General features: G+C 37.6%; 1 protein-coding gene across 1 annotated transcript in view; it reads left to right on the forward strand.

The window, feature by feature from the left end:
* Positions 1–237: 237 nt before the first annotated feature.
* Positions 238–12,620, forward strand: part of MACC1 (MET transcriptional regulator MACC1) — a 64,243-nt gene continuing 51,860 nt past the window's right edge. Inside the window, exon 1 of the mRNA XM_054726366.1 lies at positions 238–343. The gene's annotated coding sequence lies outside the window, so the exon portion shown is untranslated. The remainder of the gene's footprint in view (positions 344–12,620) is intronic.

The following is a 12,620-nucleotide window of genomic DNA, read 5'->3' on the forward strand; positions in this document are numbered from 1 at the left end:
TATTGCGTTGCTTTCCCATGTTCTTACTTAGTGCTTTGCTTTTCCATCTACTTATTCTTTCTTCCTAAAGTGAAACTGTAGCCATCCACCCTCTTCTCCTGGTTTCAGGTGAGGACTTAGGAATTGTGGGTGTTGTAGTCTTCTGCCTTTTAGGGTTTCTGGTTGGGCAGCCTGGAGCTACACTGGGAGGACTTCTAGTCCCAGGTGGCTCTGTAAGCTGCAGTTTGGGTGCCACACGCAGAGCAAGACACCTTTGAAGAGAGCCCTTGGCTTAAGCAGAGTGACTTTCATTCACTGACATGATGTTCCTGAACTGAAGAGGCTTGGGTTCATTTCCACAACTGTAAGTGTTGTTTTCAAAAATTAATCTTCTTTTCACTATTGATATATAATACACATAGGAAATTGTGTCATTTCCAGAACAATTGAAGAAATTATTAGGCTTCTTCCTTTCCAAGCACAGCTTTATATTTTGTGAGTTTGTTGGACATGGTTTAGAATAAACTTTGACACATGGAATAGAATACCTTGAGACATGATATAAAATAAAATAATTTATAAAAGGAGGAGGGAGACATGCAACATCCAAAATCAAATGTAAAAAAACCCACTTTGATTTGCTTCAAATACGTAGATGGTTGAAAACCTCTGAAAATTTTAACTATTTCAAAAGACAGCCAGCTGTATTGAAGAGAATGTGGGCATTGAAGTCAGGTGAAGTTGGATTCAGTGGCCCCTCTGCTTGAAATATGTGACCTTTGACAAGATTTTTCACCTTGTTGAAGACCAGGGCTTATGTTTGCTGGGAGTTATGTGTGTGTGTGTGTGTGTGCATGTGTGTGTGTGTGTGTGTTTTATTTCTGCTTCAATTTACAAATTTCCTCATTTGTAAAGTTGGCATAAAACCTACTTCACTGGGTTACTAGAGTGAAATTAGCATAGTGCATTATACTAAATAGATGGTTAGACAATAACTGATAGAGGATAAACTTGGTTTCTTCCTAATTAAGTTTCAATTGAACTCCAGAAACAGATTAAAGAGACAAAAATATTGTATGAGTTAACTATGTGAGATATCTATAGTAGCAAATTCATAAAAACACAAATAGAATGGTGGTTGCCAGTGAGTGGGAGGAGAGAGAAAATAGGAAATGTTTAATGAGTGTAGAGTTTCAGTTTTGCAATTTGAAGACATTCTGGAGATGGGTCACACAACATCACAAATATAACTAACACTATTGAACTGTACACTTATAAATGGTTAAGATAGTAAATTTTGTATTATATATATTTTCACTACAATTTTTAACAAGAAGACAGAGAATATAGTGAAAATTCTCGTGCCTCCCATTTATTAAGGTGTCACTGACTCCTTAAAAAATGTTCAAGACTATTTTCAGTGGATCTAACTTCAGGATTGATATTGGATCATTTATGTTTATGCCTAGTTTTTACATAATAATAATTAATAGTGATTATGATGTATTTCTGGTATATTCTTAAAGTTGTCTTGACCTTTGTGGTGATCCTTTTTATACTTTCCTTAACTTAATTACGTGATTACCTCTAATTCATAACAGTTATTTTAAATATGATTTCATGGATACTGATAGATATAGCAATTATGAAGTCATAATTATTAGTTACAACTTACCTAAAAACTTTAGATACAACCAAATGTATTACTTATTGCAGTTTTCTCACATTGCCTGTAGCTTATTTATAAACAGACTAGAGGCCTGGTGCACGAAATTCATGAATGGGGGGTGGGGTATCCCTCAGCCCAGCCTGCACCCTCTCCAATCTGGGACTCCTCGAGGGATGTCCAACTGCCTGGTTAGGCCCAATCTCAGTAGGATCGGGCTTAAACAGGCAGTCGAACATCCCTCTCACAATCCAGGACTGCTGGCTCCCAACTGCTTGCCTACCTGCCTTCCTAATTGCCCCTTACCACTTCTGCCTGCCAGCCTGATCACCCCTAACCACTCCCCTGCCAGCCTGATTGCCCCTAACTGCCCTCCCCTGCAGGCCTGGTCACCCCTAACTGCCCTCCCCTGCAGGCCTGGTCCCCCCCAACTGCTTTCCCCTGCAGGCCTGGTCCCTCCCAACTGCCCTCCTCTGCTGGCCATCTTGTGGCGGCCATCTTGTGTCCATATGGGGGCAGCCATCTTGTGTGTTGGAGTGATGGTCAATTTGCATATTACTCTTTTATTAGATAGGATAGAGGCCTGGTGCACAAGGAGGGGCTGGCTGGTTTGCCCTGAAGAGTGTCCCGGATCAGGGTGGGGGTTTCCTTGGGGTGTGGGGCGGCTTGGGCGAGGGGCCTGTGGTGGTTTGCAGGCTGGCCACACCTCCCAGAGACCCAAGCAGAGGCCCTGGTATCTGGGATTTATTTATCTTCTATAATTGAAACTTTGTAGCCTTGAGCGGAGGTCAGGGCCAGCCAGAGCGGGCGGAAAGCTTGGTTTCCTCCATTGCTGGGGAATCCTAAGCCTCCTGCTCGCTCCATGGCCAGCCGCCATCTTGGTTGGGTTAATTTGCATACTCACTCCTGATTGGCTTGTGGGTGTGGCTTGTGGTGTAGCAGAGTGATGGTTAATGTTCATGTTTCTCTTTTATTAGTGTAGATTATCTTTGTGTCTGTGTCCCCAAGATAATAAAGACTATTAAGACAGGATCTGTGAAACACCATCTTATTTTAAACTGTATTAACTAATTTGGAGTACAAAAGACAATTTAAGTTTTATTTATTTTAAACATTAAAGTATGTCATTATTGACTTTTTGGAAAACCTTTTCTTGAAAAACCACTCTTATGCCTAACTGTCTATTAAAACTAAGTATCCTTTGTGGTATTTGGTGACAACAACCATTATTTGTGATGAGTGTGCAACATTTTGCATGTGATATATTTAAATGAAAACTCTCTGATGAGCAATATAAGTAAGTCCAGGGTAGTATTAGAATGAAAACAAGGAGAAGGAAAGCTGCAGAAGCACTTGAGAAATACAGTTTACTATTTGAGAGGGCAGTATTGGTTTTGCTGTTGAATGACTTCTATGGTCTACTCTCTCTAGGAAATGTCATTTATTAATTTAACAATTACTTTGAACAATCCTAAAATGTTCTTCCACTGGACTTGGGGTTAAAGAGTGACTGAGGCATGGTCCTCTTGGGAATCCTGGTCCACTAGAGGAGATATGTACTCATAAAAACTTAAAGAGAGGAAATGCTAACCCATCAATCACTCATGCCATTTCTGGTATCACTGTTGATTAATTCCCATTCCTTAGAAGATATGATGTTCAGTATAATGGGATTAAAAAGAAGCCTCCATAAATCTTTGCTTGAATTGTAATCATTAGAGACCAGAAAAAAATAAGTTAGAAAATTTATATATGAGTCTCTCACAAGCAGAGTGGAGGGACTTCCCAAAATACCAAAGAAATGTATACCTACCATGCCAGTGGAAGGGGGTTCATGTTGTATAAATATCACGAGGATGCTCTGGGATATGGTGGACCTATACCCAGGTCTGGAAGGATGTAGAGAGTTGAAATGAGCAGGAAAAGATGTAGAGAATATCTCATGTATAGCAGTGCTTCCCTAAATTTTTATGGATGAAATGACTAGGCAATATCAATAACTATTAATAACTTTGAGTTCACAGTGAGAAAGTTATTATATTTTTTAAATTACTTTTAATTCTTTAAGAACAGAGCGTTTTTGTTGTTGATATGACTTTAAAATTCTTCTAACATGTGTGTAATCCTCTTTTATAACAGTAGAGTAGTAACAGGCACAATGATTTCAGCAGGCAAAATGAATTTAGTTATAACTTAATAACTTTCAGAAAAACATTTATTCTTATAGTTATTGACTATTTACTCCAGTAGATACTGACTTTTCCATTTATGTGACTGATAGAAATTTGCTATTAAAAGACTTATCTGAGCTAAAATGAGGGTGAATTTTCCAGAAAATAGTAGGTAAAAATAGTTCAGATGGTACTTGGTAATGGAAATATCATGAAGAGGCATCAGAAGGCCTGAAGTTTGAGAAACATTGAAGGTGAGGCAATGTCAAATACAGAAATTAGAAGTGAAACTGAATAGGCTGTTTTTGTGTATAGTTAGAAAGGAGGGTCATTGTGTATTCTATGGAGGATATTGTTTATTTGTGAATATTGAATCAGCCTTGCATCTCCAGAATAAATCTCACTTGGTCATGGTGTATGATCTTTTTGATCTATTGCCGTATCTAATTTGTTAATATTTTGTTGAGGAGTTTAGCATCTATGTTCATCAGGGATATTGGCCTGTAATTTTCTTTCTTTGTAGTGTCTTTATCTAGTTTTGGAATTAGGCTAATGCTGGCCTTTTGTAAAAAGGGTTTGGGAGTGGTCCTTTCTCTTAGATTTTTTGGAATAGTTTAAGGAGGATAGGTGTTAGTTCTTCTTTGAATGTTTGGTAAAACTCTCCTGTGAAGTCATCCAGACCAGGATTTATGTTTGCTGGGAGTTTTTTTATTTTATTATTACTGCTTCAATTTCATCAGAAGTTATGGGCATATTCAGGTTTTCTGATTCTTCCTGATTGAGTTTTGGAAGATTGTATTTTTCTAGGAATATGTCCATTTCATCCAGGTTGTCCAATTTGTTGGCATTTTTTTTATTTTTATGATCCTTTGTATTTCTATGAGGTCAGTTGTTACTTCACTTCTTTTGTTTCTGCTCTTGTTTATTTGGCTCCTCTCTCTTTGTTTTTTGATGAGTCTAGATAAAAGTTCATCAGTCTTGCCCAGCCAGTGTGGCTCAATGGTTGAGCGTCAATCTATGAACCAGGAGATCGTTTCAATTCTCAGTCAGGGCACATGCCAGGTTGCGGGCTCAATCTCCACTGGAGGGTGTGCAGGAAGCAGTAGATCAATGATTCTCTCTCATCATTGATGTGTCTCTCTATCTTTCCCTTTCCCTTCCCCTCTGAAATCAATAAAAATATATTTTAAAAAATAAATGAAAGTTTATCAATCTTGTTTATCTTTTTAAGGAACCAATTCTTGGTTTCATTGATCATAGATATAGCTATAGCTATAGATATAGCTATAGCTATAGATATAGCTAAAGATATAGATATAGATTACTAAAATATATATGTATATATATTTTAATCTCTATAATATTTATTTCTGCTCTAATCTTTATTAGTTCCTTCCTTCTGCTTTCTCTGAGCTTTTCTTGCTGTTCTCTTTCTAATTCTTTAAGTTATAGAAGTTTTTTTAGTTTATTAGAAGTTTTTCTTGTTTTTGAGGTAGGCCTGTAATGCTATGACCTTCTCTCTCAGGACTGCTTTCACTGTGTCACATAGATTTTGGGTTGTTGTGTTTTCATTTTAATTTGTTTCCAGGAAGTTTTTGATTTCTTCCTTGATCTTATTGGTAACCCATTCATTGTTTAATAATATGCGATTTAACCTCCATATGTTTGAATGTTTTTGAGAGTTTTTATTGTAGTTGATTTCTAGTTTCATGCCATTGTGGTCCAAGAAGATTTTGATATGATTTCAATCTTCTTGAACTTATGGAGACTTAGTTTCTGAACTTATGGAGACTTAGTTTCCAAAAGTTTAGAATCTAGTTAATATTTAAATAACATCAAATGTGCATAATTCAGTAATGGGAAATGTCAAGTAAATGCTATATTTGTATTGGGGGGATTTAATTTCTGTAGCAAGATTAGAAAATAATCCTTATACGTGATCAAACTTTATTGAGCCTTGGAGACAAGAGAAAGGAAGTTAAAGAGGCAAAAAAAAAAAAATGAAGGGAGTAGCTTTCTAGAAAATATGGGAAATTGAAAATTACACGATATATTTGGTAAAGTTAATTTATCCAATCATTAACTCAACAAATAATTTCTGAACATCTGTGTGTGAGCTAAAGTGTGGGATATAATATGAACAAGAAAGACACCATCTCTCCCCATAGATGGATATACTTGGACATGTAGAATTTAGGAAATGGGGCCAAAAATATGAATGAGAAAAAAGCTTGTCTGTAATTATGAAGGATTTTGAAATATCAGCTTAAGGAGTGTGCACTTATTCTGAAGGCACTGAGGAATCAGTGTGAGTCACTGTGTGGTGAGTGGCAATATTCATTTACTTATTCAGTAAACATTTATTCTACCTGTGCTTTGCTTAGTGCTGGGGATGTAGGGATGGAGGAGCTCCTATTACAGAGGAAGTGAAAAATACGTATAAAAAAAGTTGATAATGCCATGAGTTAAACAAGGCAGTGGTTGTGCAACACAGAGATTCCTAACCCAGGCTGGAGAACTGTGGTAAGAAGAGGGATGACCATGGTGAGAGATCTTCCAAGATATTTTTTTGGGGATAAATAAAATGGCTTGAAGAAATTTGACAACTGAGTTTAGTCGTTTATAAAATAGCAACTATGTGCTGTTTTATTTTGACTTTAAAATGTGGTGTGTTCACTCTAGAAAACTTGAGAACCACAATCAGAATTATGGAGGATGTACATCTTTGATATATAAGGAGAGGCCAGAGAAATAGTGTATACATTTATGTCTTTTTGTGGCTGTAATATATATTAATGATGAATAAATTACAAAAAATGTTATGGATCATTTTAATTCACTTCACAATATACATTTCCATATAATTATATAGTCTTCTGTAACATAATTTTAAATTGCTCATTATATATGATATTATAACTTAACCAATTATCTACTGTTAATCTTTTTCTGTAGCCAATGTTTGCTATTGTGAATAGTGCCACATTGAACATTGTTATACAAACATCTTAGACATTTTTGATTACTTTTAAAGGTAAATTTCTAGAATTTGAATTATATATCATATTACTCCATACAAAAGATGTAAAGCTTTTACGGAATGTTCGTAAGAGATTGAACTGATGAAACCTACATTTTAGAAATATACCCTAAAAATATTGTGAAGGGAGAATAGAAAAGATGGAGGCAGCAAACTAGGTAGGATTTATCATAAAAATCTAGGTGAGAAAAAAAAATAGAACCTGCACAAATGAAGTCACATTATTGATGGAATGTTGCAAAAGATTTTAGAGAAATTAATTTTGCAGAAATTGATAGATTGGAGACAGTGTCTCAGGGACAAGAAAGGGGTAAAATTGATTGTGGATTACCTCCCAGTTTCTGACATAGGTAACTAACTGGGTGGATCGTAGTATCCTTGTTCCCTTAGATAGGGAAGATAGGAGAAACAGGTTCAGTTGAGACTAGTAGTCTTTGACGTGCCTGTTACCATCCACATGGAGAAATTGTTTAAGCAGTTGGACAGGTCCAGGAGTCAGGAGTACATATAGGTTAAAATAGATAGTTGTGGGAGTCAGTGATACCCAGGCATTGCTACAGTCATGGGTGTGGATGGGCTCTCCCAGAGGTATTGAGGACTGCTTCAGGAGAAGAGAAGAGCGCATGATTGTGCCTCCTGACATAATAGCATTAAAGTTTAATCAGAGGAAGAAATAGCCATACTAGAGACTGACAAGGAGAGGCCAGAGAAATAGGAGGAAATCCAGTGAAGTATAGAGTGAGGGAAGACAAAAAAGAACTTTCCAAGATGGAAGAAGTTAACAGTGTCACATGTCACAAAGAGGCCTAATAAGAATGAAAGTTGTCTTTTACATTTCACTGGAACTTTTGTCTGGAACAGCTTCAGTAGAGTGTCAGGGACTGGCACTTGAATACCATGATTAGAGCTGTGTTTCAATATGATGACTTCAGAGGTGGTGGGTAAATAGGCTTAGGGAAGGAAGAGATGAGAAAATGGGAAGCCAGTGCAACAGAGAGGGCACTGGGCTCCAGAAATGAGGTAATAAGGGTGAATGCAGAACACTGCCATGGCACAACAAGACTGACTGTGGTAGTAGGATTTATCAAGCACAGGGATATAATGTATGAGGGAGAGGATGAAGTTCAAGAGGGCTCCAAAATTTTGATCTGATATGCCTGATAAAACCAACAATAAAGGCAGATTTAAGGAAAAGAAATAGGCATTTTTGTTGGTAGAGAAAAGGAAGAGCAGATTAGTTCTACCGTGGAGATGCTGATGTGTGATGCATAGGATATGACAACATTCACATGGAGACATTCTGAAGATGGCTTTATGGTTTTGTAGCTCAGGGCAGAGATCTAGGTTGGAGACGAAGATCACTGAGTTTTTCCCATAAAAAAGGGAGGGGGCGTGGAATCATGGGAAAGGCTGCAATAGCTCAAAGAGATTACTGAGAGTGAGAAGAACAAGAAACCCATAGGGAATGTTTAAATAAACAGGTAACATTGGTGGAAACACTGAAGAAAACATGGAAGAAATGATCAAAGCAATAGTAGGCAAACCACTAGGACAATTCAAAAAGTGGAGGAGGGGCAGTTTTAGGTTGCCTTGGTCATGACCAAATCAGCCACAGACAAGACACGCAGGGAGAGGACAAGGAAGACCTTTGGGATCTGGGCTAATTTCAACTCTTGCTTTGTCCTGAAAAATACACTTTTAAAATATTTATTGAAATACTGTGATTTATGTTGTCTTGTAAGTTTTTGTTTTCACAATTTCTTTTTCCTTTTGTGTGGAACGAAGTACCTAACTTTGTTTAATTCCATAACATAGCTTTAAATTTTTATTCCTGACTAGATGACAGGAAATATTTTATGACCAAACTTCTTACACTTCTAGAAAGTAGCCCAATTTTGAACTCATGAAAATTTATCAGAGGTACAACTCTATGTGGATTTTTCTTCTTGTTCTTGTCGTCGTCGTAGTCCTCCTCCTCCTCCTCCTCCTCCTCCTCCTCCTCCTCCTCCTCCCCCTCATCCTCCTCCTCCTCCTCCTCTTCCTTCTTTCTTCTCCTCCTCCTTCTTCTGCTTCTTCTGCTTCTCCTTCCTATTCTAAAGAAAATAAATTGTGTTAATTCATATATTAAACTTTTTTTATTTGCTGAATCTTTCTCCTTGAAAAATTTAGTTCTAGAACTTCAGACTAAGGTGCTAGGAGTAGCCACTTTATCCTTTGCTAATTAAAAATAGCAAAGTGAGCAGGTCCTACTCACTGAGCTATTCTCTTTGTGGATGATCTTAATAAACTGAAAATTCAATAAAAATATTACTTGCTTTTTAATATCTGGCATCATTTTCCATCTGTAAAAGGTATGAATGTGGTTTTATGTTTTGTCTGTAATCTGGGAAAAGAAAGCATGTTTGTTACAGGTCACCTATTTACTGAAAAATCAGATACATTTATTGTCTTTGATATTTCATGCAAGTTTCCAAAGGTTCATGTTATAAATTGTTATAAATGAGTTAGACAATGATTTGAAAAGTGCATTTCACTTGGACTGGAGTTTAGACATAGCTGTGTCAGGATGTCTGTGCTGAAAAAAAGTTGTGCCCAATAAAGAGACTTAATATAATATTTTAAAAATTGAACTGTGACTGGAGGCCTTAATATGTATCTATGTATCTAAATATATTTACAAAGATATTAAATAAAAACTTAAAGTAATTCTTACATATCATAAAAAATCCAAATAATATAAAAGCATATCCTATATAATAAAAGCCTAATATGCAAATAGACTGAATGGTGGAACGACTGGTTGCTATGACATGCACTGGCCACCAGGGGCAGAAGCTCAACGCAGGAGCTGCCTCCTGGTGATCAGTGAACACCCACAGGGGGAGCGCTGCTCAGCCAGAAGCTGGGCTCATGGCTGGTGAGCGCAGCAGCAGTGGCAGGAGCCTCTCCTGACTCCACTGCAGGCAGACAGTAAGGAGCAAGGGGTCCTGGAATGTGAGAGTCCTGGATTGCGAGAGGAATGTCTGACTGCCCCCTGGGGATCAGGCCTAAGCCGGCAGGCAGATATCCCACGAGGGGTCCCTGACTGTGAGAGGGCACAGGCCAGGCTGAGGGACCCTCCCCCCTTCCCCCAGTTCATGAATCTCATGCACTGGGCCTCTAGTAGTATATAAAGTAAGCTGAAATGCCTGGTTTCAGACTCCCATCTGAGTCCTCTCCTCAGGACAGCATGGCAGCTTTCCGTTTCTTTGGAAAGCTTCCAGTAATAAACATTCTAAGCATATGGGATGTCCTTTAGTTTCCTGTTATGGTGATTGCTTCATATCACTGCATATGAAGAGACCACATTGTTCTTTACCACATGGTTATGGATATGCCCTCGTTTGTTTATTGGTTTCATATTGATGATTTTTATTTTTTTAAATATGTTTTTATTGATTTCAGAGGGAGGAAGGGAGAGGAGAGAGAGAGAGAGAGAGAGAAACATCAATGATGAGAATAATTGATTGGCTGTCTCCTGCATGTCCCCTACTGGGGATTGAGCCTGCAACCCAGGCATGTTTCCTGACAGGGAACCGAACTGTGACCTTCTGGTTCATGGATCGATGCTCAACCACTGAGCATCATATTGATGATTTTTAAAAGTAATTTCCGGTCTTTAGCTGCTATTAACACAGCTGCAGTGATCAAAGATGTTAAATTGGAAAATTTATCTTAGATTCTAAGACAATAGATGTCAGATACCAAAAAGATATATCTGACTAAAATCCCAACTGGAGATATTTTCATTATTCCTGATATCTTCACCCACTCCCTGGTTTTAAAGAAAAATAAAGAGACAAAACACTGAGAGGCTTTTGTGAGAATGCTTTTTGGACAGCTAACCCAATGTAGAGAGGTAGAAATGAGAGAGGTTGCTTTTTATACCTGAAGCTTAGAGAAACTGGAACCTGCAAAGCTGGTATGTTTTCTGTTAGAAAATGAGAGTTGAGGGAGTCCTAGCTGACAGAAGAATTAGAAGCATTGCTCAATGTACAGGTAGTTGTAAGTTTGTGAGGATATTCCAAAACTCATTCATGTACATGTGCACACACACACACACACACACACACACACACACACACACACACATACACCCCTTACACACAGTATCAGCAATAAATATTGCAGAGGCAAAGCCAGCTTACAATCAGAGCAGTAGATTAAAAATGTTCTGTTTTATTTCTCCCTTTTCTTCATCATTCTCCAACTTCAGAGGCTTCAATAACAGGAGCTTGCAAGTTGGGTGATGGAGGAGGTGAGGAAGAAAAAGAGACTTGCGCTGTACCCTCCTCAGAAGGCTGTAGACTCACAGGGTGTGGGCGCAGGGAGATCTGTCTTACACTGGAAAATTGCTATGCTGATGGAAATATTGGATGGGGCATTCTAATTTATGAATCAAAACTGCATTTTGCAACTTAAAGTAACCACAGGATTTTCTTTAAATCTAAGAGTGGCCATAAGATACCTGGGGCCAACTGGGGAATTTTCGTCAGTGGTGTTAGAAAAAACTCCCCAAAAGTGATTACATTTTTAAAAGGAAAGTGGTGGCCAAAAATATAATTGCATTCTGATTTGTCTCACAAATTGTGTTAAAATAGTTACATACCTATCTTTGCCTATATATAAGGGAAACTCATTCTTTTTTTAAATTCTTTTTTAATTTTATTGATTTCAGAGAGGAAGGGGGAAAGAGAGAGAGAGAAACATCAATGATGAGAGAGAATCATTGAATTGATCGGCTGCCTCCTATCCCACACTGGGGATTGAGCCGGCAACCTGGGCGTGTGCCCTGACTGGGACTGTACCCTGAGCTCCTGGTTCATAGATCGGTGCTCAATCCCTGAGCCATGCTGCCAGGCAGAGAAACTCATTCTTAAACAAGGACAATATACTAATCAAAGGATTTCCAGAACAGCAGTTAATTAGCTTGCAGTAGGAACAAATTAAACACAAACCACTAGCTACCTGTCTTTTAAATTTTAAATTAATTTAAATTACCTAATAAAAATTCAGCTCCTCACTTGCACTATCCATGTTTCAAATGTTCAATAGCTGCATGTAGCTACTGATGATATGATTTGACAAAACAGAAATAGAACATTCCCCAAACCACAGAACTTTTGGTCCTAATCACAGGCATTACACCATTTATTTCTCACAAAACATGCTAGAAAAGGGATAGTTATTATTCCCACTTAATAGATGTAAAAATCAAAGTTCAGAGATGTTTAGAAACGTGATCAGGTTCTTTCATCCCAGGCCCCATGTTCTTTCTTCTAAGCCACATCGGTCAACCCTCAAGGCAAGTATAAAATATAACATTGACTTCACTATACTTACAAAATGCATATAGGAATATTCTGAAATCTAGGAATCCCTAAGGAGGCTGTGCTCTTCTCCATATCATTACTGGATTTGTGGGAAGCACAATCTTGTATCTAGTTTCTAATACCTCCTCTTTGATAACACATAAAATTTATTCACTGACATAGATTCGACTAAGAGACTTTTAGTGAATGCCAAAGGTTTTATTAGCGACAGCAAAGTACTAAATAACAACATTTATCTATATTATCTCTTCACTTTGGTATATGGTTCTCTAAGAAAGTAATCACTGGCTTGGTTATGCACAGATTGCTTTGAGACCAGATTTACTTTCTGTTGTCTTTTACAAATGAAGAGAAATGAAATTCATAAAAAAAAAAAACCACTATTGCTTCAC

Source organism: Eptesicus fuscus, chromosome 14 (assembly GCF_027574615.1).
Source record: "Eptesicus fuscus isolate TK198812 chromosome 14, DD_ASM_mEF_20220401, whole genome shotgun sequence".
NCBI classification, from domain to species: domain Eukaryota; kingdom Metazoa; phylum Chordata; class Mammalia; order Chiroptera; family Vespertilionidae; genus Eptesicus; species Eptesicus fuscus.